Source organism: Pseudomyrmex gracilis, unplaced genomic scaffold (assembly GCF_002006095.1).
Source record: "Pseudomyrmex gracilis isolate BER0280 unplaced genomic scaffold, ASM200609v1 scaffold_12, whole genome shotgun sequence".
In the NCBI taxonomy this organism is placed as follows: Eukaryota; Metazoa; Arthropoda; class Insecta; order Hymenoptera; family Formicidae; genus Pseudomyrmex; species Pseudomyrmex gracilis.
In genome coordinates, this window is record NW_018020596.1 from 390,518 (window position 1) to 418,337 (window position 27,820).

Genomic DNA, 27,820 nt, shown 5'->3' on the forward strand with positions numbered 1-27,820 from the left:
TATATGTACGTGTATGTGTATATAGTTTACACGCATTTCTTTCCGTTATGCCACGTAATACTCAGCTACAACAATACGCGCGCGTGCACCTTGTAGGTAAGCTCTCTCTCTGCGCGGACGGCTTCCGTCGGATCTTCTTCCCGGTGACAAAACAGCGATGTATTTTGTAGATACAAATGGCGTTTTAACCCTTTCGCGAGGTCCTGAGAAACGTGTTTTTACGGAATATAAAAAGTTTCTACACATATAACATTTATTTGAAAAAGTGATATATATGAAGAGTATATAACAAGATATAATATATACATAACTTTTTTTTAACATTTGATTAATTTCGAACATATTTCAAGTGTATTTCTGTATAGTTTTACAACATTGTATCAATGGGAGTGTGCAACTTCGCAGAATGCAACTTGATGTTTCTTTCTTACGTTTGTGTGATGCAGAGAGTTATTGCGTGTATATTATACCTAAGAGAAACTGGGGTAAAAACCGGGGTAAGCGGATCAGGCACGATATACGCTTATTTCGCGAGAGAGGTAGGAAACTCAATAAAAAGGGGTTAGCAAAATTGAATGGCTGATGCGTGACGTGCCTTCGACAAAATGCTATGCGCATAAAATATCATATCGATCTTTTATTAAAAAATGTGAATGTTTAATCTCGTAATCGATTCGATCTTCCGTCGATTTTAATTTTAAAAAACATCGCGACGATACATCAGATTAAGACAAATATTTGTTTGGGTACTGTGTGAAATAAACAAAGTATCTCTGCATTTTTTTTTTTTTTTTTTTTTTTTTTAAAGTAACGGCCGGAAATCGTTTAGGACTCGAATTTATTTGCCGCCACGTAATCACTGTTTATCTAGTGGAAACGACGATCTCGTCTCAACACCAAAGAAAGCGTATGACGGCGGTTCCCATTCCGAGGGGAGATCGAATGTAACCCGATTCGGAGCGATTCAACCTTCTATCAGAGAATAACGAAGCTCTTTCGATTCCGCTCACATCTCTAGCGAGATCGAGGAGAGCATTGCTCGCTGCACGTTTAGTACAACATTTCAGTTTGAACGTATACCGAATTCTCGATACACTAAGAAGAAATAAAAAAAAAAAAAAAAAAACAAAAAACGCTGCGTCGAATATACCTACGCGTCGGATATACCTACTTTTTGTAATTCGTAAATGAACCTCGACGGTTCCGAAAAAAAACAAACTTTTGAACTTCTTTCTCTTTGTTCGACAGACACGAGACACATACATATTCTCGCATATTTTTATCTAATCCACATGGAAGCAAATTCGACTGTGTTAGAATTTCATTCAGGAGAGATCTCGCCATGTGTGTACATAAAAAGTGTCTCGGAACCAGAAATGGCATTCCATAACGCATAACAGAGCCGTTTTCACGTCTCTCGTTCATTTTGCGTTGCAGATTTTCTTGCGACCGCTCTTTGTCTTCTTCTCTTTTTTTTTTTCCTCTCTTTCTCTCTCGTCCGCCGCTGCGTCATTAAATCTGCGACACGTCGACTTCCACCACTTTCGAGCGATTTCGAGAGTCGCGTATTGTGTATTCCGTCCTGCAAGCAGATATGCGCATGCAGACTCATACCCCCTCCCTCCCGTTTTGCCTCTGCTACCCGACTCCTTCACGACCCTTCTCTCTCTCAGCCCTTCTCTCGCTTCTCTTGGAATGAATGAACGCGGGCTTAGCCGAGACTACCGAGAGAGCGTAAGGTACTTCACCGTCGCGACGCTCGCTCGAGATCGACGGAATATGCATTATGAGCCGAACTCGTTACGTAATTCTTTTTCAACGCGCGGCAATTTATTGGAACCTACGAATATATATTTGTGTGAAGAAACCATAGAAATATATTACACGCTTATCACCCGCGCGCGTTTTCTTCGTTTATATTCCGTAAATTATTCCAATCTTAATTCCCGCGCGTCGGGACGGTGCGGCACAAATTTTCGCGTATTTCCCGGCCTGTTAAACGGTTTCCGCGTTTCAATGCCGTGACCGTCCCTTTTCACAGAGGAAAAATTTTCTTCTATCCAGATCACACACAAACGCGGTAGATATGTATATGAGTGTATGTACACACGCAAATGGAAAGCGCGCGAGTTGATGTCGAGCGATGAAAAGTAAAAAAAAAAAAAAAAAAAAAAGGAACACACACGCTTGCGCCGGACGCACTCATTTTCGCGCCATTCATATGGTGAAAGGACGGACAAGTCCGGACTGTTGTTTGTCGCATTTATCATTTGTACGCCGCGCATCATGCTTCAGCAATTCGCGAAACTGCATTGTTGATCCCGGTCGTGCAAATACGCCGGTGCGCGACGGGGGAGGGTCGCATAAATAAGCGTCGAGAGGCTATTTCTAGATACACGGGGAAACCGGACTCCAATATGATGCATCTCTGTGTGCAGCTGCGCGGCACAATGCATATCAAGCGCGTTGAATTTTTAGTGTCATCGCACCAATACACACATACACGAATTCGTCTCTTAAACGGGCCGAATTTGAAACGCAAAATTGATTTTCTTCAAACGTTTTGCACAAATCCTGCGTTCTTGTAATTGATTTCTATGTGACTGTGCCGCGTTGTAACAGAAGATAATAAAAATAACGCGTTACTCCACTAGAAGATATTATCTGTCGCCTATCCTCTCTGTCGCTTTTGAAAGCATAACGCTTGTTTTTTTTTTTTTTTTTTTTAACGCCATTTTATATCATAATTCATACACCGGTCGTAATTATGTACCGGAGTATAAAACGCGAAATTGCGAATAAATTTGGCTTCCGAGCCTGATACTTCGCTACCATCGGCATTTTCTTCGCGACCACCTTTTCTCGCGCGCGTCTTGAAACGTGCCATTGGGCGAAATTGTAATGCTCCTTGAAGCCGCCGAGGGATTCGAAATGTTTGACGCGGAGAAGCTCGCGAGCTTAAAGCGTACATATGTACCGCATGTATATATGCGTATGTATATACATCTGGACACACATAGCGGTACATAACTGTCGACACTACCATCGACACCTTTACGAGCACTACGTGTACTTCGTTCGAGTATCCCGTAAGATGCCTATTTCGTCGTCTCTGTACTCGGTCGCGCGCGCGCACACTCACAACACAACGCCACAGAGGTCCGAGGTTGGTACCGGACCCGGCGTCGTTCAATTGGGCGTGTATCGAGGTGAGGCAGGTAACGATAACGGTTATCGTTATTGCCTATTCAGTATCTTTGACTGCAAAGTGTTAAAGTATTCCGCCTCAAGATTCAGGATCGTTATTGCACCGGGAGGAGTCGGTTCTTTCTACGGCCGCGGTAACACATGTTGGAATACGGGATTGTCTGTGCGCGCGTGTTTTGCAGTGAACTCTGACCGTCTGCCAATCCCCCATCATCGCGGTGGATACTTCGATTTGCATGATTCTCTCTCGTCAATTTTAACTTCACGATTAGAGGGAAAAGTCGAACGAACAAGTGTTCAGGAAAAACAGCATTTTGCAAGAACGCGATCTGTGAAAATAACAGAGAATCGCGATAGACCGACTGTGATGGTAAAGTTTCAACCCGCGCAATCGGGGGGATATGTATCAAGTTTATATTCTCTCGTTCCTCCGCAACTTTTGCTTATATATGTGATGATGACTAACAGTCGCGAACTTTTGGTACTTTTCGATAAAACAAAAGTCCTCCTAGCGAGTGACTCGAACCGAGAGCGAGATAAAGTGACAGTTCCGGGTTTAGCTCGAGGCCCCGTCGTCTCTCATCCTCCCTGTCCGATGTAGCCCGATTTAGTTGGCTTCGCAAAGCCCCGTGACGGCTTTCCCTCGCGTTACGAGACTGGATATATAGTTTGCTTTAAGCAAGTTAAGCGATTAGGCCCGCCGAACCCTTTGACCCGCGTTTAATCTAAATTTATACGGATCTCTTTAACACAACACCGTCTCCCTCGATCAATTCGAACTGACTTCGGTGTGTTGAGAGATCTCTTGCGTAACAAATTTTAATTATTTCGCGGAACGTTTGCTCTCGCGAAAGTTTTCGATTTTTACTATCGCGATACGCGATCATGTGCTATTAAATTTTTGCGTCTTACGCGTTGACATATTTATCAGAAATTGTTCGCGTATCCCGCTGGCAACGGGGAAATATTTCCACGCGGATATGTGTGTCTAGCTGCATTTTTCATATCGTTTATACTTCCGCCACAGGGAGGATCGTGTGTTTTTCCGTTGCATCTTTAAAGAAACAAGATCCGCGCTGTATAGCGGCAGCGGCGAAATAGAGCCACCTCCGAATCGCGCGAATTCCCAGATGGTCTCTCTTCGAGTCGGACACATTCTCTCTTTGTGTTGCAAGCTGGCAACTTTAAGCCATATAAGCGCGTACCTGGTAGCTCGATTCGTTTTGAATTCGCCGATGGTGCGCATCTCGGTGCCGGTCGACATCTGCCACTCGACCACTCATACGTTTGTGAAATGTTCGGCTTCTGTATACGAGATTCGCGCAATCGAATCCTCTTTGGATTGGTCGCTTTTTGTTTTCGAAAACTCGCCACCGCTCTCTTCGTTCTTCCGTCCTCTTTCCGCAAGGATTCCCGTTTTCTCGTATACACATCCCCGTCTTTTTCGAGTCCAAGCGCGGTCTTCTCGCGCGCAAAGTCGCGTAACTTGTCTCTCCGACAAAGATATTGCAGGAATGACGTGGTCGTCGGGACGTGATCTATCGTGTGTGTTTCGCCAGAAATGTTTTCTCATCTAACGACTTGACACACACTCGTGACATTTGAAGTTCGTAAGAACGATGAAGTACACGTGTACAAACGTATCACGAAAAGTCACGGAAGTTTCACGTTCTCATTTATACACGATGAAAAAAAAATAAATAAATAAACGACGTTTCTCTCGTTTTATTGCAAGCTGAGAAAAACTGTCGCAAAGGAAGGGAAGGTTTCGACTCGGCGAAGCGGAGTCAATTTTTCCGGAAGTAGCGCACCTCGCTAAAAAAACTTGGTTGACTTAAAGTCAACTAATTGGAAGGCCGCGATTCTGCTGCCTCAATTCCGCGAGCAACCAAGCGGACGAAAATAAATGGTACAGCAGGGGGTTGGGTAAATAGGGCAAAAGTAGCAGAAAGATATTGAACTGGTCAGAGGCCACTAACTCCCCCCGCCTCTCCGCGAACCGAAGCTCACGGAAATTGCTTGGAATGAGAGAGGGCCAACGACGTCAAGTTATTTCGTACCACATTCAACTTTATCAAATAGCTCGAGAAATCTCTTCGCGTTGTTGTTTTTTTTCATTTTTTCAATTTCCGGACGACTTACATAACCGAGAGAGAATTGTTTTTCTTTACATTCTTCGGATTCCATGCGCCGAAAGTTTGTTTTTAACGAGTATTATATCAATCAATATATAAAAATATTGCTGTTGTTTTTGTTTACGCAACACACACAAGCGCGATTCGAAGAAAAATCTCTTCGAAGCCGCGTCGCGTAATATCGAAAATCGATCTTTTCGATCCTTTATATACGTACCTTATACTTCCTCGGAAATTTAATCACGCCTAATGCATTATCGGAATCCGCGATTCTCGTTAGTCGCCTGTCTGCTTCGAGTAAAGCGACATCGCATGTGATAATCCGCGTAATGCGACTCCAGAATGAGGATACTGTCTAAACGCGCATTAGACACGCGTACTTTGACGAAAGAGGATCACGCCGAAGCGCGCGCGAGAAGGTCTTTGCACGTTGACGAAGTTGAGATAGACATCGTAGACGCCGCTGTGTGACGTGCGCGCGGCGTTCATTACGTTGCATGCAAAATGTATAACACGGAACGTATGGCGGCCACGGGTCTCGACGCAAAACGATGCTAATTTATTCGGCGTACATTATTATTATAGAGGTCACACGTAACTCGAAACACGCTTTATCCTACTCTTATCTTAAGATGCGACACTAGATAATTCCGACGTGTTTTTAGTTGCGAGATATATGTATATATATGTCGAGATTAAAAGTAACAATTTTAGTTGATTAAAATAAACTCTTGGGGTCAAAAAATGCACAACGCGCGTTACACGGTCTTGAGATAAAATTTGTGATATCGGAAACGAAGGAGGGAACAGGTTATTTACATCGGTTTGTCGCGCAATTGTAATTTTACGAGAGATATATACAACGCTCGAACCGCGTTATGAACTATGTGGCAGCGCGAAAAATGTGAGAGCGAGGGACAGCTTGAAAATTTTCACATGATTTAAGAACGGGGGCGAGATCTATACTGTCTACTTTGCAGCACGTCCTTTAATGCGAGCGCGTATCGTAATTTATAATATAACGCGCGAAAGGCTTGCTATGCACGAGCGAGAGACACGGTGACATTATTACCGAGCGACGACATTATTCTGATGCACGAGACACCTACACGAGACTCTCGAACCCTGAAATACTCGTCGTTGGTGTTATTTCTCGTCGTGAATTGTAGATTCTCTTATACAATCGAGAATCTCTCTCTGAGCGAAACGTACGTTACGGATGGGACAAGCGCATCCGCGTGTGTCAAGTGTGCGAGAGATCGCAGTCTGTTTGTGTGTATATATATATATTCTGTAGTTGAAAAACTACATCGAACGATAAAAACTTCCATTCATCTCTTTGTCACGCGAATAGGACGAATCTAGCGCAATATTTGTACTAGATTTTTATTAAATTTTTGCGTCGAATTGTGTGTGCGCACGTACGTTTTGCAATGTAGTTTTTTTTTTACACATCACAATTCTCGATAATAATAAATTTTTTTCGCGACAACAAAAATGTATGGGAAAGCGAACTCTCTTTGCGTCGTCGGTACTTTACTTTTTTGCTTTTTGCGGACTGGAAAGAAGGGGTCCTCACGACCATCTTTCGGGCACCCACGCGTTCTCTCTCGAGAGAGAAAGAGAGAGTATGGTTATTATTATACTCTTGACTCGCTTAGAGAGAAACTAGGATTGCCAACATCTGTCGCGATTCACACGGCATTGCTGCTCAGTAAAGCCAGATGTATGTGAGATACGAAAGGAAAGATATAAATACCAGCACGTCGTAACGCGGCCTCTGCTGTGTGGCGCGCAAGAGAGCGGCCGACAATTACTATTTTTCGAAAAAAAAAAAAAAAATACATGTAATCTAAAGAAACATTATATTATTTATACTTTGTATTTACCTCATAAGCCGGATCTTTGCTGTTGTCAAAAATATGACCTGGCGCTACGTTCCTTCGACGGTCGTCATTAAATGTAAACATTGTGGAAAGAAAAACAGATGATATAGACGCGGGGAAGAAAATAAAAACAAAAGAATCACGGAGAGAGAGAGAGAGAAAAAGATCGAAGGAGAAAAAGCAGAACAGTACACTCCGAAAGACAATTACGAGAAAGAAGCATCGAAGAGATATAATATGTAAGTAAAAAAAAAAAAAAGAGAATGTAAGGAGGAGGAAGAAGAAAAGAAAAGGATGAAGGCTCTTTAACCGGAGCGCTCCGAACGACAGGTGAGTCCGTTGGTGGAGGTAGGGGAGTCACGGTTTCTAGAAAGGGAGAATGAAGGAAGAGATAATGACAGAGAGAAAAAGGGAGAGACAGAGAAAGCGAGCGAGCGCTTTGGTGGAACAGTGAAGAAGTTAGATACGGGACGAGGGACTACGGAGATTCACGAGCGCAGTCGGACGTTAGAGGGGAGAGGCAACGAGGTAGGGATAAACACGCCGGCGCCTCAGTATTGCGGTGTCTGTCGAGGTGCTCGTTTCGCGACGCGATACTTTGTTCGCGCAACAAAAGCTCGGTTACGCTTGTACGGTTGCTCGCGTACAAAGAAGTTCGCGCGACGATCAGAAAGAGAGAACGTTCTTTGCTCGCTCGCGATTTTGCGTCGCTTCCTACGACGAGCAAAAGGCTGGCCAATCGCGCGCGCAGCGGAAGTCGACCGCGACCATTTCTCTATCTTTCTCGCTCTCTCGCGTTCGACGATTAAAGCGTCGAGACACGACGGCGTTACCAGCTGTGACGCGGTCGAAGCACAAGTGTATAAGTATACATATATATACGTGCCGTGTTCTTTCGGTTTTGTATCTTCTTGTTTTGTGCGCGGCTTCGAGTTTTGCTCTCGCGCTTCTCGATTCTACTATCTGTGTGTATTACCTACCTACCTACCTACCTACCCTACCACCGGTGTTTTCTCTCTCTCCCGAGACTCCCCGTTAGCGCGAGAGTGAACAAAGGGAGACACAGCGCGTACGGAGAGGAGACAGACCAACAGCGGGACAAGAGAGACAGAGAAGTTGATAGAAAGAGAGGACGAGAGAGGGACACTGAGAGGGCCACATACATCGAGACGTCGTATCGATCGAGAGCTCGAGTCCCGCTTCACGTGAGTCGATGAGTTTTGTACTACTGCGTATTCACTGTCTTCATCAGAGTCTTCTTGTGACAAGCACAGACAGAGAGAGAGAGAGAGAAAGGTGAAGAGGGGAGATACGCGGCGCTCCAGTCTCCCCTCTGTCATCCGACATGGCGTTAGCCTCTGTCAACGCGCTGGCTGATCCATTAGAACGGAAGCCACGTGTGACACAATAATTGAAATATAATGTTGTTTCAAATAGCTGATTTCGAACGTTTAACGTTACATCACGACGTGGCTTTCGTTGATAATCCACGGTTTATTTTTGTGCTTTGTTAATCAAGTTCATGAACACATACAAGTGTCTACTCATGATGTTTATCACTTGATAGGTCAATACGTTTGTATTGTATGTACGTGTATTGTGTACACGTCGTTTGATACGATACTATATACGTTGGTAAAATACATTTGTTGTTGTCGGAGAAACTTGATACTATATCTATATAAAACGCATATATATTTTTTTCTTTTTTACAGTAATAAATATTGGTTCACATTTATATATATATATATATATCTCGCAAATTTTGATATATTATATATATATGTATATATATATATGCGGAGTGTGTATAATTCTACATCCTAAATTTTTTAAAACATTAAATAATTTTCCGCTATTATTAAAAAAATTTAATTTCTCGATTATCAAAATTTGCGAGATACAAAAGAGACTTTATATCGAGGGAGGAAGAAGAAAAGAGAGAAAAAGAGGGAAGAGGCATCAATAATCTCGAAATTACATTTTACATGAATGAGCACATCCCGAGCACGGTTTTGCGCCGAGCGCACACAATCGTACTTTCTTTCGCGTTATCTCACTAACGATTAACATTCGCGCTGGACGTGCTTGCACGTGCTTCTCATTCGCGAAAGTCGCTGGTGATATACATCTTCCAGAGCGATGGAGATTATGCCGCAACGACGACGGGGCGTACTGTCGCTAATTAGACATGCGCCCTCGAACTCACGTCGCTGCATAATATCTCCGCAGGTCGTACTTTTATTGCATGTGAGGTCTAATTAAGGTAATGAAACAAAAGCCGCGGTAACGAAGCTACTTACGCCTATGAGATGCGCTCCAATTTAACCGGCTTCTCACCCATTCTCATTCGTTTGATATCGATTCATTCACTCGGCACTTCAGATATATAATATGCTGCTCGATATCTCGAAATAGTAGTTTTAAACATATCCCAATTCTCTCTCTTTCTCTGTGTGAAAAATATTAACGAAACGTAATACGAGATAAATTATTTCACGTTTTAAATCTACAAGAATATTTTATAATACCGTATATGTAACTTTTTTTTTATAAAACACTAGAAATATATTGTTTTATTGTGAAAACAATACTGTTGAAACGAAATTGACTTTATATTTAATGTATTATATTTTATAGACAAAGCGCACTGACGTGGAATAATAGTCGCAGCACGACTAATTAAAAATAGATTAGTTTTTTTATCGATAAGTAAATTTTACACATGCGTTGTACATTTATACTAAAAAAAAAAAAAACCAACTTTTTGTGAAACTGTCGCTTTGCTATATTTTATATATTTGCTGCAGACGAATATAAAGTGCTCAAAATGTTTCATTAGGCGCTGCTTCTATTATTTCAACACGTAGAGTTGAGAGGACAAAAGTCAGTGAATTTGAAAAATGCAGCGAGGTGTGGTTTCAAAAAGATAAACTTCAAATAGACGGCATAAAAAAAAAAAAAAAAAATAAACGCGCGCCACCGACCAATGAATAAAAATACTTTTAAACGACGTTCTAGCACAACAAAAAAAAATTTGTTTTAACTTACAAATTGTTGACTGTCGTGTTTTGTTTGATATTTATCACGAAACTTACAAAAAAGCAAACAAAAAACTAAAGTTGGCTGTTGGTCTTTTTTTTCCGTGGCGTTTTTGTATTGTTCTTTCACAAAAATATGAATCTATTTTTGCAAGATACGCAGAAGTGTGAGAATAATTCAGTAATTAGAGTATAAAAAATATTATCATCTCCGTCGGTTTCTGTCTCAAATGAAATACTGTATTTTTTAGAACGACTTACAACGACACTCGAGAGCACGTTATATCGTTAACAAGTCCAGTTCATGATACTGGTGAATTTCCGGGAAAGTAGGACATTATTCTCGTCCTTTTTTTTTCTTTTTTTTTTTTGCAAAAAAAGGGAGAAAGCTATATGAAAAGTGCAAAGTGCGGCGCATTACTCTTTGCACAGATGGTGCATTCGCACAGTATTTCATATCTGAGAACACAACAGACGCACTCAACATTAATTCTCTTAATATTCTCCAGTAAACTTCCGAACGGCCTGAGCAAGTTTGTACATTTAATAGAACTTTTAATGAAATTTTCTAAACGTAAAACGCACTTATTTTACTCAACGCGAATATAAGCGCGCGTCGCGCGTAAGAAACAATTAGAGGAGTACGTATTTTGCGCGAAACGCGTCGTGAACATTCCGTTTTGCGATATGAAATCTTTCCACACATCTTTACGTACGTAACAAAAATAAAAATAAAAAAAAAATAAAAAAAAAACAAAAACCAATACGCAGTGTGCACATTTCGCGGCGCACTTTTATATTCGAGTTTTTGCGATAAAGTTGAAAAATTTGATCGGGGTGAATCACTCGCGAGATATCTTTATCGCTGCCGAAAACGCGGGGAACTGGATTAATCTCGCCACTTTCAAAAGTTGAATAGCGAACTCCCGAATATAAATCTCTCTTCTACGTCGCGCCAAGTCCGAATCGTACCGTGATATAACTTACGGGCATTAGTCATTGATATAATCGATCTCCGCGGTGCGGTAACTAATCTCGCGTGACGTACCAGTACCACGTCGACCGTAACGTAAATTTATCGTCAGCTAATTAGCCATTCTGCATCGTTCATTCTCTCACTGTCTGTCTTGCTTCGAAGGATTTCCGTGTTAATTCGATGCATCGAACCTTCCCACAAATTTGCCAAGTTCAATCGAAGAGACGTCTTTGATTTGTTCGTCGCGTTGCTTTGACGTACGTTCTATGAAAACAAACAAGATTCATATCAAAATGCAAGCGAATCAAATCAACAAAACTATTATTATTATGTACGTAGTATTTTTTTTGCTTCAACAAAATTTTATTGTGAAAAAAAAACTTGACGAGAGAAAGAATTTACGTACGCAATTTTTGTTTTTTTTTTTCACGACGCGTAGCGCGATTTCAAATAAAAGTGTTTGGTCGATAGATTTTAGCGGTTAACGGGGGAAAGTTAGCGTAATGGGTTACGAGTTTCTCAGTTTGCGAGTTGGGATTTGGCTTTTGTTGCGGAAAACCCTTTACAGCGGTACAGTACAGATAGTGTTTCTCAATTCATAATATAGTTAGACGATGCAGCTTCTCTCGTGTATATTCCGCGGTGCTGACCCATACCCTAGGGTGCTACCAAGAGTTGCAAGACAGGTAGTGACGTCATCGACCCAGCTGCTCCTCTCTTTTGTGCGTTCGTCTTTCCTCTCTCCAAGACGCGATACGAGCAGACGCGGCGAGCGTAATAGCTCCGGGCTTCGTTAAACGTATTACGTGCTAGCGAAATATTATTTTAAAAGGGGATGTTTCGAAAGGAAATTTCTCATTTTCGTGCGGAGGAAACGTTGAGGTTTTATTTATCAGATATATCGAAACGATATACACACACGCGCGCGCGATCTGCGAAAAAGAACAATGCGATCTTTTTTTTACAAAAGTTGTGTTTTCATCTTTCCAAACATTTAAAACGTGTTGTATGTGTTTGTTTGCGAAAGATAGTAAATTGTTATTTTTACACACACACACACACTTTAGATTTTACGTAAAAATGATAAAATACATTAAAGATCTCTCTCTCTCATCAGACATTTGTAATCATTTTCCTTTCTGAATTTTGATTCGGCCTGTCGGGAAACATAGATCACAAGCCAACAGTTTCCCAAAATTGGGCTTTGCCCAGAGCAAACCACACGAGAGCGCCATATATGCTTATGCGATAAGGAGGATGGGAGGATGGTCACGACGAGAAACTCGCCGTGCAAGCTACCTATTTGTGGTGAGTTGTATGTAACTTTGGCACGCTATTAGCACTATACATAAATTATTGTCGCTGTCCGTTTAGTTCAAATATCATGGAAACTTTGTGCTTTACAAACATTTCGACCTTCTGAAACATCTGACCTTCCAAAATTTATGATTTCGCGAATCGAGGTTTGAAAGTTTCAAGTGTGCGTACATTACAGACATCAAGATCCATTGTCTCTTTGAAAGTGATTTAAAAAATCAACAACATTATTTGATTACACAACAAATGTTTGGAAAAGTCGTCGTAAAAATCCCAAGCTTTCCGGCACAGAAAACTTGTGAAAATAAAATTCTAAACATATACGAGTCCACTGAGAATTGTCCAATATCGAACGACGTTCGGCGAGACGTGTGTTCGGTCGTGAGCTTCAAGACACGTGGAAATGAAATATTTCAATCTGCCCATATATACACTCTATGTGCCGTGGTATCTCGGCGCGATTACGCGACCTCGCGCCGTCCACCTACGCTTATCTTTCGCTTCGATACGGTCGTCGCGTTCTCTATTCATCATCGCGCGTCATATAGGTATGAAGATAGTTGTCGCAGAAGCTCTTGCCGAGCTCTTCGTACGAATTGCCAGTCGGCGTGGCGGTGGCAATAGCTACGATATATAGCTTCGCTCTACGGCGGCGCCGCAAGGTAGTTTCTTTGACGTCATTGACCTAGCTGCTCATCTCTTGTGCGCGATATCGCGCGTATACCGACGCGGTATAAGGCACGATATGCAAATTGACCGTATCGAGTTATTGTGCCCGAACATCGAGATTGTCACGCTTCGATGTGATTTCGGAGCGGATCTGTTTTTTTTTTTTTTTTTTTTTTAACGTTTAGTTTTGCTTCTTCTCAGATTGCGACACTTTTTTTTCTTAATTTTGTGAGAGATTGTGTTTCGAAACACTTTGTGATTTTCGCGCAAACAACTGTAATAAGCGAAAAGGTTGTTACGGGCACGCGCAATTTACGTCAGTTCGGTCTGCGCGAGACATTCGCGAGAATAATGTGTTGGTTTATCGAGACGCCAGAGACCATTCGCGATAACGATTATGGATCGTCTATGTCTATACGGCTACATACGTACATATATGTATACGTATAACATGTTTACAGTGTTATCACGAGATAGATACGCGAGAAAAACGACTGTCGTTTCTGAATCTGTCGATAGGAAAAGTTACGTGGACGGAACGCGTCGATATCAGATCTATTAGAAACGGTGAAGCATTGAGGGCGCGCCACCATTCATCTTGCCTTCTTCAATCTGCGAATTTGCAGGTTAAAGCGCGAATATAAGAGGATTGAAAGAAAGATGGATACGAAACGATAATTTTTCGCGCAATTTCTGTGGATTTTATTTTTTTTTTTTTCGCGCGCGCCGGCTTTTAAACAGTCGTTCTTACGGACGCGTTTAATAAACGATCGGGAGCGGAAATATTGGCAATTCGCTCTGGCCGCGGAGAATAACGCTTTGGTAGGCGAACGAGCAAACGTCGTGCCGCGCGATATCGGGGGGAGTTCGCGGACCGCGCCCTGGAATGCGCGTGAATTTAATATTGGAACGCGCAGATATGTATAACGTACAGACTGTGTGTATATGCCAGATGGAAACCGCTTTGCTAAAGCGGTCACTTTGTAGCGGCAAACGTTTCGTTTGAAATTACGTATCTCACATATCTCGGATCGACGCGACGATTTTTCCCCCCACCCGGACACGTATCGTTCGCCGCGAATTCGTCAAACGCGCTTTGGACACAAATGGGAAATTATTTGGAAAATGAACAAAGCGTTTGAAATTTTGAATTTCACGCGAATGAAACTCGTAAACTCGCGTGGCAGGTGTGTTGTGTAATCGCGTCCTAGAGCTTTACGCGTGTAATGTCGTAAATTTTCAGGTGTAAACGAAATTTATACTCGGAACTAAACGAGAAATAAGGAGAGGAATTATTTTTCAATCAACCGAGAAGGAGAGAGAAAGTGCGCGCGAATACGTTTGGGTTACATCCCGTATGTGCAGTTACTTAATTGATTTTTTTTTATCTTTGGCTCGCGTCGAATTAGCCTGGCGCCGAACGATAGATTCAAGGATAATCGCGAATAAAATCGTTGAGCGAAAAATATCGCTTCCTATCGGATCGTATTTTTTTTCCCCTCGAGATTAATGCGGCAATTAAACGCGTAATTACTCGTGCAGTTGCAACTATAGACGGAGACTATATATGGTTCACCTTATGTGCCATTTGATACAGGTACGTTATAATCGCTGCGTCGGGTGAGAAAAAGGGTGAAACTAATTTTCCGATGCGCGGACTGTTCTACGTTACTTCCGTGAAAAAGAAGTGTGCAGTATCTCAATCGTTTATTGCGGCCAATCGTGAATCATTGCGCGAGATGACTGCGCACGAGGACGAGAGACGGAGAGAGTGGGAGTTTTATTATACGACCATTCTCTCTCTATAGAAGTTGAAGCGTGCGATCCATAAAATACGAACAAAATGGTAACGAATAAATCATTTGCTTGTACGCGCGCGCGCGCGCGTGTGTGTGTGTATGAGAAAGAGAGAGAGGATCACGTTGTCAATTTTATTTGTGTTCTATCGAATCTAAACTGATCGGATACTTTATTGATACCGGCGTTAATTCGCGCCGTTTTGCAACATTCAACAAAATGCAGAAACAGTTTTGATGAAGGAAAATTACTTCAATGCAACAATAATAAGATAATGCGGAATTGCTTTTTAATATAGCTTTACGCAATGTTAACTTTCATATCCGATGATGGTTCCGTTATTGCTGCCTTTTAACATATAGCCGTGTCGAATATGAAATAGGCACGTCCCACATGTGTGTAATATATATTGTATGTACATATAGGCGTGTTGCGCATATATTCCCGAGCGTAGACACGAGAAAGGTTTGACTTTGTCCATCAGCGCGATTACAAATTGAAAGCAACGCGGATCAATTGATTGATCAGTCGCTATCGCGCTTTTTATAGATCCTTTGTCCGTCAGACGTAGAAAATAAAATCACTGACAAACGAACCAATCAGCATCGACGTAACCGGATCTTAAACAGATCGCAAAATTGAGGTTTGAAGGGAAGAAATTGAAAAAATTGAAAAAAAAAAAAAACTGCAGCAAATCTCGAAGAAGTACACGCCGCGTACGTGCTATTTTCGCGAGCGTTTAAACTATTTCGCGATGTGACGTAATTTTCTCGGCGAGGAAGAGAGAAGTTATTTCCACACTTGTGTGTTTATATAATTTTTCTCGCGCACCCGGCAGTTATTCCGCAATCGTAAAACAAACAGAAAGAGAGAGAGAGAGAGAGAGATCGCGCGTTCGTCGCATCGCGAACGATTCTCCTCGGAGCAGCTCGAAGATCTGTCTTCGCGCGTTTTGCGGGACGGAATAAAACGGCCGTGTGCTTCCATATTTAAACGAGAAACACCGACGGAATAGGTTTTATATGTCGGCAATCAGTATACCACTTCCGTGGGTGGGTTGTATATCGTCACAGGTATCTCTCGGAGTATCGAGTGGCTTTTCCTCGACGACTCGCACGTCAATAACCACAGAAATTATTTGTTCGAATGTCTTTTAGATAGATATGTACTGCGTGTAACACACAGATTTTTCGTCGCTTCTCACAATTTGGAGAAATTTAACGAACGTTAGTTTTCATTGTCACACGCACACACACTTAAATTATCTGTGAGATAATCTCGAGACTTTTGTACCATAACAAATTTGTCGGTAATCGATCGTAACACGTGGAGAGTTAATACGCGACTGTAATACGTGACTGTAATTTCTATTTCGCCACGATGCGATTTCACTCGCTTCCAATGTCAATAATCAGTGTGAACGACAGATACTTCATTGTGTGCATGTGTGTTATGTACCTTACTCATTAATGAGATCGTGTTTATTACCTTGTACGGTTGCAAGGTAACAACGTACATGGGGATATGCATTGTAACGTCGCGGGTGGGGCGTTTACTAATAAGCATGCACGCCAAACAAATCTCGCGGCTAATTGCATTACAGATATGATGTTTTTGCAATGCGCAGTGGATTTGCGTAATCGATATATTTTGACAATAGAGAGAGGCGTTGCAGTTTTTACACAGTATATGAAAAAAATTTTATTTCTGGAAACAATAACTCACAAACTCTTTGTTACGTATATTTTACTCTTTATCTTCAAGAAGCGTTAATTATTTCGCAAAAATATTGAGAAAATATCCTTGTTGTTTTACACGAGAGATGTGTGTACAAATTAATTAATTACAATCGGCGAACCGATTGCGAGACGAAATGAAGTTCAATCGTCTCCGATCGCGGAGTGACTCATGAGACACTTTTATTAAACGATTCTTTGTTGTCACGCATTTGCATATGGTAATTGATACGATTTATCGCCAGTATTTTAATGCGACAGTTCACGGTTATATACGAGGTCGCGTATATAATGTGTAAATAAATTGTTTTTCTCTCTGTGCGTACGACAATCGAGTCGATAAAAAGTACACGATAATACGCGTAACGCGAAGAATACGTAAATACTACCGTCTCGGCGTTTGGTTATTGACCATTTGTATTCTATGTAACTCATCGTCTCTTCGCGCGAGAGTTGTTGAGTTTTGTTTCGCGTCGAAATCATCTACTCGAGCTATTTTATATACACGTCAAAATCTCTGCTTACATACAAGTACGTTCTTCTCATCCGCTTCTTTTAGACATTTATTAATTAAAGAGAAACTGATAAAGAACTTGTGCAACACAGAGTCACTTGTAGCAAGACAAAACTTGTGAGAAAAAAAATGCTTTTTGTTAAATGAAACACGCTCATTAAGGAGCAACATTAAGAACAAATGTTGTGTCTGTGTGTTGCGGGGAGGGGATTAACGCGAACTGCGAGAGATTCGCACAATAGCCAGAAAAGCTTTTCCACGCTGCGAATCCCACGCTCTCGCCATTCCCTTAATTTATCAATGACGTCAACGTAATTACTCAAATTATGCCATTTGCGCGTTACGAATTCCGTGCTACTTCGGTCAATTAAATCGGCAACATTTTACATCGAACGAATATCACATTTTCGAGAAGAGAGAATTTTGAAATGTGATTTGTTTTTTCTTACTATGAAAAACTTATCTTCCCGATTGTAGATGACATTTGGATGAAATTATACAAATATTTGCGCGTACACATAAACAAAACGGTCTAACTTTTAACTCCGCACTGTTAGAATTCAATTTTCATTAGCAATATTATTACACTAATTGCCAGATATAATTGAATCATACTAATAACATAATCGTGCGTTAATATGTTTAGTTTGTATTGCGAAAAGACTCGGGGGGGGGGGGGTGCGTGGGTTACCGCGAGCGACTGTTCCTCGTAATAATCGCAATTTCATTACGAAGCAAAGCTAATGTAGAAAAAAACGACGACAATATAATACACTTATCTGACGAACAATAAAAATTAATAAAAAGAAAGCGTGTATTTGTATAATATATTAATTAGAAATTACATATACTAGAACAAATCATAATGAGCAGCAAAGTGTCACTTCCGGACAATGAAGCAAACAACGTGCAGCACGCTGGGTGCATCAACATAATATAAAAGCGGCATTGAATATTTCACTCGTTTGTTATTTGCGAAATTGCAATTATACAGTGATAGAGATTAATCAACAGAGACGTGCATCGGCGTGCAAATTGAACATATCTGCGTGTATACGTATCGTCTGTTAAAATGCAACCGAGCACATTCGATCGATCGGCGCGCTCTCGCGGTATCGCTGCGCGTTTTCCTGAAAATCCCAGACGGACCCGCCCGTTGTAAATTTCGACCGGCGTGCAACACTACTGTGCTACTCGTTACGTAAGCCGTGTAAAGCTGGATTCACACTATATACAGATAATGTCGCGGCGCCGTAACGAGAACTAAAAATTCTTACATGAAATAAAACCCGGTTGACGGTGCGAATATTTCTATTAACTATTCGTTGGCGCCGGCTGAATCGTTCGTGATGGGTTCATGTTCATTTAGTTAAATATATTTAAGTAAATAAAACAAATACATTGAAAAATTAAAATATAAATAAAAATATTTCTCCAGTTATATTTTTGTGTACGCGGAGCAACTTTTCGATTATTAGGTAAAATGCGGATCAGAGAAGTGACTTAACCCCATCGAAAGATACGTCGAGAGAGTTAAAAATCTAAGAGATTCTGAACGGTTCGTGTTGACGTAACTGCGACATTACTTTATAGCTGTGAATCCAGTTTAATTCATCACGCGATGATGGCGGAACTAGCGCGACGCGCGAATTTACTCTCTGCCTGACGACTTGATCGAACATCCATTTGCAGCGATTAAACAAAAAAAAAAGAACGCAATACAATTCGTCTGTCAATCGGATTTTTACCGTACGCGCGATGCCTGTGAAATTTCGCAATGAATACTTCAACCGCGCGCGATTACGATACCATACGAGAAATGATCGAACATTTTTTTTTTTTTTTTTTTTTTTTGTATCCTTCGTGCGCGAACGTGCGCGAGTTTGATTAAACTGCGCGAAATTCAATAGTTAAAATTAAGCGACAATCTCCTAAAATTACATCATTACCGTAATTCCGGGGGAATATCTAATCCCATTTGCGCGCACTTTAAACGCGACTCTTGCGCCATTGAAAATTCAATTAACATCGATTCGACCGTGGTGCATCAAGCGAATTTCTGCCGCGAAATTCCCGCGAACGTTTCCCGCCACGTCAAAACATGTATGTAAATGTGATTTTGTCACAAGTGATTCTTTGCTGAAATATATGCTGGGATCTTTTTCTGAAGAGAAAACATAAACGACACGCAAGAAACGCACGTACGTTTGATCGCGAGGTGTCATCGAACAATGCGCCCGTTGTGTATCCTCTTCTTGTTCTGCCTGATCATACTACGTACGTAAATACCGATACGTAGGTATCGATACGCACGCCTGTCAGAATTGCGATACGTGTAATCCGGCATTGTTCGTAACTAGCGGGAAATGGTGAGATCCGGTTCTTCCGCGATTCTTTTCTCGTTCGTTAACTTTACGATCCACTTTATCTCGTCGATTTCTCACCGCACATCGACGGCGAAAGATCTATTTACGCGATTCTCAAACGACTCGTATATAAGTATATATATATATATATAAGAACGAGAGATGAACGCTTGAAGTATTTCTTTCCTTTGTTCCGATATCTCCGATATCGGAAGCAGTAATATTTCGATAAATGTGTACTTTGCGGTACGCCGTTTATCGAAATTCGTCTGTTTCATTTATTTGATATCTGTGTGATTTTCTTTTCTCTCTGTCTTTCTCTGCTTTTTCTCACCGACATATATATTTAAGTTCGATGTGTTATTTAAATCGAGAGTTACGATATATGTGTGTACCCCCCCACGCATCACCACACCCGCCGCCCCTTTCTGCGCGCGTATCCACCTCGTGTGTGCAACCTTTCTCGTGCATATAACATTGCACTATAGAAGTCGCAATAAATAACAGCTGTGTGGAACTCTCTCATATACATACAAGCGACGTGGGGGTCGCATAATTTGCGCTTGCGCGTAATTTACTCCTTGTCGAGAAATATACTCGGGAAGGAGCATAGAGAACGGGGCGCGTTCCCTAAATCGACAAACCGGCAGTTTCGAGGCAAATTCTCCGAGTGTGTTGCCGCGTACGTGCGCGCGTATCCACATATTATGTATACCTACCTACAGAGAGAGAGAGAGATTCCACACACTGTGGAATTTCTCTCTAAGTGTAAACGCCATTTCGCGCGGCGGCGACCGCTGCCGCGCGGAAAAAGTGGCATTTTTACGACCTTACATAACGGTTGATATAGCTGAATCACTTCGGACTGATTCACATCGCGGAATCGAAAATTTACATTGAACATTCACGAAGCTAAAAATAAACGACAGAGTGTCGTGTGCAGTAGAAAGAAAAAAAAAAAAGTAAAAGTTCTCGTTGGCACGAATTAAAAATAATTCGCTGAAAATTTAAGCAAAGTTTTGTAAATTCAATTAACACTCTTCGCTTAGAAAAATTTGTTTTGAAATTCGCGGTGCGATTTACGACACGCGTACGAATTTATCAAGATTCGAATAACCGATCGACTCGAGCGTTCATGGGCAATTGTTGCTGACTGAGATGCTCTATTTTCGCGATTTATGCGTATAAGTTTGAGGAGCGACGAGGGTATTCGGGTGTAAGAGGTAAAGAAACACGACGCGAGACACCTGATACTCGCAAACCGTCAGCTACCGCAGTTGAAACAGCGAATTCGGCAAAATCCAGTCGTGCGACAAAATTATATCGTTCCGCTGTTACACGCTATCGGAGAATACGTACTTTTGAAGCTTCGCTTCGCGCAAGGGAGAGATTGAAACGGATGCGTTACGCATACATTTATACTTGTACGTACATTTTATTTGAGAGACCGCGTCGTTTCCCATTTAGATCTTCGGAATTTTTTCCTCCAATGGACTTTTTTATACGAAGCTATTACGGTCCTTTCGCGTCTCGTACGTTTTACTATCAATCCACGTCAAAATTTTTCTCGGTCGTGTTTATTCAGAAAAAATATGTATCAAAAAATATATTGACGGCAGTTTTTATTGGTCTCGAGTCTTCCCATATTTTTTCGACGTTGATGTTATTTAAAAAAAAAAAAAAAAAAAAAACAAAGATACAAGTAGACGATTTATTATCTGTCTAATAACAAATACAACAATTTTGACTACAACGAGAACTACGGTTCAATTTCTTTCTTTAACAAAATCGCGCACGAATACGCGCGTCTCAGGATCGAAAGTTTACTTCGCGAGTGAGAAGGAAGGATAAACTAAACTCGTTATCGCGAGCTTTTACCGACATTGCGGTAGCGCGATAGCGTTTCAGAGATGGAATTACAAAAGCGCGCGGCGCGCCCCACTTTACGGATGAATACTCTGCATAAGTTGCTCCCGTACGTAGCACAGATACTTGTCTGTTGCGCATCGTGTCGCGTTCGGGTACAGCAGATAACACAATCGCGCGCGCGTTTCATGTGATGCCGCACCTCTCGTAGTCTCTTTATTATCACCCGTATTGATTACGACGCGATATAGGCCGCGATAGACGTCTCGCGGCGAAATATCAATCGTTCTGCACCGCGGGTAACGATCCAGCGCGCGTGTCCAGCAGACAAAATTAATTTGAGAAAAACACACGCGCGGAGAATCGTTCGACTGATACAAACAAAAACGTAAACAAATTATTGAGATATTTTTCTGCGTCTGATTTTCTCGTGCGATGTGTTCCTGGTTTTTTTTTTTTTTTTTTTTTTCACTGATATTGTCAATGAGCGCAAAGACGAGAGACGGAAACAACGTTTGTTAACACGTTTTAATTATCTTATCCTTACACATATGAGGAAGGAAACGTTGCTTCCGGCAGCCTGTCCGCTCGAAAAACCACGGATGACGGCATACTCCGTCAAGCGCGAATGTTGCTGCTAAGTTTCACGAAGCGAAAAGATTTAGAATTTAGATGAGGACAAATAACACGTTACGGTTTTGAGAATCCACTATTACACCCGCACTGGATTCGAGAAAATAATTTCGGGGAAAAATCTCGTAATTTTGTGAAAAAACTTTTGTGTATAAACTCGTGAAAAAAAAAAAAAAATCAAAATTACACACGAGAAAATTTTCGTCAAAATCTCTCGGTTTTTTTCGGATCTTTTTTAACGCGACGTATGCGCTCCCCGTATACTCGCGCGTTAGAACTTTTAGAAAGTGTAACGGGTTCGCTGCAGAACGACGTTATTGTTGCTTTCGATTGTCTACGGTGCAAATGCAACGACGACTTGTATGCTATGTAGGCGCAGCGAACCAGGGCGAGTGTAGGCAACAACACAGCGCGTCGCATCGGAAGTTGCACGCGACTGTACAGTAACACAGCCGTGTGCAGTAATTTGCAGACGTAATGAACGAGCTGTTCTAGCTGATGTTTATGTTTCGCTCTCTCGTACTTTTATTCCTCCTTCGTCCACACCGATCGGCGCACTCGCACTTGGTTCGCCGCAAATGGAAATGCGGTATTAAATGTTTGTATACAAAAGTTGTATTATATTAACAATTAAGTTGCACATATAAATTTAATTGCTGTTATCTCTTAGGTACAAACTCGTGTGGAAAAGCGTAAATAAAAGAGGAAAATACTGTTCCGATTGCGCTAACGAGATGGCGCGATGTAGTTTAGCACAAAAAAGCGTTCGATTTATTTGCGTGCTTTTCAAATGTTGGCGTAGTGTGGTTTGGAGAATTGCGCCTCCCGTCGGAATCTTGACTAAATCGGGTCGCACCTTATCGATCGCCGTCGACAAACAGGTCCCCCGACGACATCGCCGAACCAAGAAGAGAGTATCGATCTGTCTATACCGTATCTTCGAGATACACGGACTAGATACGTAATTTATTGAAAAAAGTTGATGTATATATGTATATATGCACAAGTTTTTCTTCGTAGATGTATTTTCATAAATTTGAAAAGAGCAGCGTTGCCTCTGGCAACGTTTCGTGAACATGCGTGTAGGCGATATGAAAAAGCGAGAAAAATTATTATTATTATTCGCCTTGTCGAAGTTACAGAAGATCCGAGTTAACTTCGGAGCAGTCTCGGATCTAACGGTGTGAGAACGTCGTTATATTTTCCCGTGTGTTCGTTACGTTCTATGAAGTTTGACTAGATTTTCCTTGCAGCCACCTCGGCAACCACTATATAAAAGACGAAGGCGACTTTAAACGAGTTTCTCTCTCTTTCTCTCTCTCTCTCTTTCTCTCTCTTTTTATGCGTCGATTATACAAATCCCGCGTGGAAGAGTGAGGAAATATATTTCCGAGTTCCTTCTGTTTTTTTTTTGTTTTTTTTTTGGACTCCCGTTCCTAGTCCTAATGTCGCAACTTTTGCTCAACCGCGCCCGAAACTTTTGGCACGAGACGTGAGTGACGTCGTCGTCGTCGTCGTCGTCGACGAGCAAGTTTTATCGACTCCCAGAACAGCGAAGGGTGCCTACTACCTTTATTGCTAAATATAACATCGCTTTGCAAGATGTATATAACGGTAGATTAGATAAGAGAGACAAATTTGCATCTTTTTTTCTTCGCGTCAATTTTATTCCCGATGATGATTCTCGAGATGAATCATATCTCAAGTGAGAGAAAACATTGGATGAGTTCACACACTTTAAATGTCCCGTCTCGGCAGCACGCAACATTACGTAATGCGTTTTGTTTTGACTTTCACAGACTTCTGTTTTTTTTTTTTTTTTTTTTTTAGAACATGCTATATATTATAAACCATTGATAACAAATTGCATGCGTTTGTTTATGAAAACCTGTAGTACATGTAAAGACTTTCAGTAGTGAAAGTCTTCAGTTTGGCGATGAACATAAAAACGCACGGGGTCTATTATAGGATAGATCTCGAAATCGTCCGTAACAATATGCCTCAAAAAAGAGTCGGATACGTTTCCCCTAACTTTTTCATCCGGCGAATCTCTTTTTGACCCCTGTGAAACCCCTTGATGGAATGTAACGCGCACCACCACACATTCGGAAGCCCGGTTTAATCGCGTTCTATGGCCACGGCATATGTGCACTCGGTACAAAAGCCTCGTCTGTGATCCGCAACGCATTCGATAGAGTATCCGAAGTGAAAGAGGGAGAGAGAAAGAGAGAGAGAGAAAGAGGGGGAGAGAGAAATACATATAATAATCCTCTCGTTATAATGACGGCGGATGCTTCCTAGAGCAATCAAAGGTAATTCTTGACACGAATATAATTTTTTTCGAAAGTTTCGCCTCAAAAGGCCTTGGTGTTCACGACGATGAGTCACGTAGAGAGAGGTCTGATTGAACGAATGAGTCGAGTTCGCGAGCAAGGATTATTAGGCTCCCCCTCTCATTACGGGCTTCGTGTGTTCTATACCGGCTTCTCTTATCGCGATGTATATATAACCGACAATATGTCCTTTTGTATTAAAGACGAATATAACGCGGTTTATATTTGCGCGCGCGCAAAACAAAAAAGACGCTATTTCGTATGCGAGAGATTCTTCGTTATTTATTTGGTAGTCTACGCGATTTATGTCGTTCTTACTCTCGCGTGGCGCCGTACGTTTTACGATATGTCACGTATATGACGAAAAGCGAGAGAGAACAAGAGAAAGAGATATCCTCTTCTAGAATCTTATTACGTTCTTCGTGGAAGTGCCTTCCGCATGATCGCATGAATGAATGAGTAATGCATCGTCATGAATTAAACATGCGGGCGCGTGCACCACCGTTTCAACGTGTGCGTATCCCACACACACGCACACACGTTACGCCCTCGAAGCACACACAGAGACAGATCGGGAACACACTTAACGACGATTATTCCAAAGTGTGGCTTTTTGGGTCTTTGCGCTCAACACACGGGAGGGATAGAGAATGAAAAATCGAGTAGCTCCTGTGCGACGCGATCTCGTCGGTCTCAATCGCGTTCGCTCCTCGCTTGGTTGCTGTTGCCGCAACCAAGATCGCGAGAGATTAATTACCTCCCGTGTAAACCCCCCCCGTACACGACGATGTAACACGGAATAAATTAGTCTCGCGCCTCGCTCGCGAGATTAGCGGAATGCGAGAGAGATAGAGTTCTTATCTTCGGGAGAGGAGATGAATTATTCTCATATTAATCTCGTTGCTTGTCAAGCGAGAGCAACGAGAGCGCAGGGAAAACGCGCGCCGCGAAGAACAGAATACACACTCCGCTCTCTCTTTTTCTCGAGTGATTAATTTTCAAATTGGAAGTTACCTCGCCAGCGTAAAATGAGATTCTTCGCTGAAAAGTACGTTGCGCGTATGTTTACTCTCTCTCTCTCTCTCTCTCTCTCTCTCTCTCTATCTCTTGTATTCGTGTAGCGTAAGGTGGGGATTTTATGTTACCTGTCCGCGCGCAAATACAGCACAAAAAATTCTAATTACTCAAAACTTTTGCAGTAATTGTCTTCTTCTCGCGAAACAAACGATTTCGAATTAATATTGACGTGTCTTGCTGGCAATTTTCTTATCGAGGAATTCACGGATTTGTTAACGTTCAGCTCAAGCTCGCGGCGTTTCGGATTTGTCGTCGGATTGTGTCATACACGGACGCAAGAGTTAGCAAAGCCCGTTATCCGTGGCAATCAGGTATATATTCATATACACCGGCAGTGAATCTGCATGAGAACGGATCAAAAGCCGGAGAACACTTCCCTAATGAGTCGTTCGTCTCTTCTGTGCGTCGTCCGCGCGGCACAGCTAGAGCTACCCTCGAGGCTAATAATGTCCGTGTGTGTGTGTGTGTGTGTGTGTGTGTGCGAGACAGAATGAAATTCATTACGCGCGCTGTGCGCAAACCATAGGTGGATGAAGTCCGATGCAGAACGAACTAATCAGCCAACGGGCTTCCGCGCGACCGGAAACGCGATGATGAACCTTGCGCACGCATTTCGTGCGTAACTCCGATGTCATGTGTATACAAGCGTAATATTTTATAAACTTTATTCTAAAGATAAAAAAAAATGACAAAAAATTATAAGTATAACAAGTGAGAAGAAATAAAAAATGTGTGGAAATATAAATTGCTAAATGTAATGAAAACAAGAAAGAGGAAACCGGTATGTTGCGGAATTAGAGCAGACAGAGCACTTCTTTTCAAGAGTCGTTTCACTTTACTTACGCACAGAGCAGAGATATCCGTCCTACGAGACTTCCGCATTTGGAAATGTCGCGTCGGTCGTCGCTGTAATGTATAATGTAACCTTCGAACAATGCGAGGAACTAGCGGCCCATTATAAGCGGACGACGAGCGAGAGGGTATTGTACCGGATGTCTCTCGGTTTCTCTACTCCGATGTCCTCGACGACCGACGCGCCCGGAAATGTGTGTACACGCTTTTCGCGCGCGCAACGTGCGTCACACACGACGCACGTCGTGTTGTCGACTCTCTTCCCGTGATCCCGTGTGTTCGCGCCATGTGTTCGCAACGATCACGCTCGTGTCACACGATGACGTTGTTGAGCAGCAAAGCATCGAAAGTTCGGATTTCGTTCGGTTTATGTGGGATATAAAGCCGCCAGTTCTGAGAATCAATCACAGAGTGAGAATAAAAAATTCACATTTTTGTTTTCCGGAGTACTGCGAAATTTTTATCCCAACGGAGATCGCAACAATTGGCGATCGAGAGAATGCTCAAGAAAACATTTTCACAGCATGTTTTTTTTTTTTTTTCAAGCTCTGCGGTGAATATAATCAAAACGCTGACATTTCTAACTCGCACAAACAATATGGACTTTGTATATTCGCGTGTTTCAAAAGAAAAATATATAACTTTGCTCAAAAAAAAAGCGTATAAAAATATGAGAAACGTATCTCTCTTTTTCGAAAAAAAAAGTACCACCTGTGTTATCGCAAATAATATTGCTCTTTCGATGTCATCGCGTATACGCGTGTATTGGAAACAAACAAACGCAGCAACGGAATGCTCTTTTCCCAATTTCGCTTCATTCGTAGCGGATGGTCGCGCGTGTGAGCGCGCATATACATTTATGCATTTAAATAACTTATTTCGGAGGTTGCATGTGCATATGCACGATTGCGAGATATGCGAAAATCTGTATTCTCATCGTGTATGCAAATGTACACATTTTTCCGATTGAATTCTGTAAGCTTCCTTCCCCCGGATGTTTAATCCGGGGCGCGGTTTGAGAGGCGAAATGAACTTTTAGCCCGTTTCATATCCACGAAAATGGGATTCGCGAAAAACTTTAATCTGGCTTTCAATCAACTAAGCCCGCGTCGCGAACATCTCCCCCAGACGAGAGAGAGTGGATCGATCGACGGATACCGGGAATTCATTTGTAAGGATACTTTGTAGCGCAGCCACCAATATTAAGTCCGTACGCTGCCGCTCGGATTAAATTCTGTCAAGGTATGTGATATCCTTGTCGCGATTTTGACGCGTATACGGTAACGATTGCGCGCATAAAACGAAATAAAAGTATGTATATGTTTTGAAATTCGAAAAGTGATTTGTTGAATTTTCACATTAGTGTTTGTCAGTAACATTAGTGTCGTCTGTGTGACGTCAAATTACATGTTTGC

The 27,820-nt window shown here is 41.8% G+C and overlaps 1 protein-coding gene across 9 annotated transcripts in view; it reads left to right on the forward strand.

The window, feature by feature from the left end:
- Positions 1-27,820, forward strand: part of LOC109863689 (ankyrin repeat domain-containing protein 50) — a 62,440-nt gene that overhangs the window by 6,882 nt on the left and 27,738 nt on the right. For 3 of the 9 annotated variants that reach the window (XM_020444118.1, XM_020444123.1, XM_020444124.1), the window contains exon 1: positions 7,537-8,433. The exons of 3 other annotated variants lie outside the window; for them this stretch is intronic. The gene's annotated coding sequence lies outside the window, so the exon portion shown is untranslated. Of the gene's footprint in view, positions 1-7,535; positions 8,434-13,201; positions 13,225-27,820 lie in introns of those variants that run through there. 3 more of the 9 variants (XM_020444125.1, XM_020444126.1, XM_020444122.1) reach the window with 3 other exon arrangements.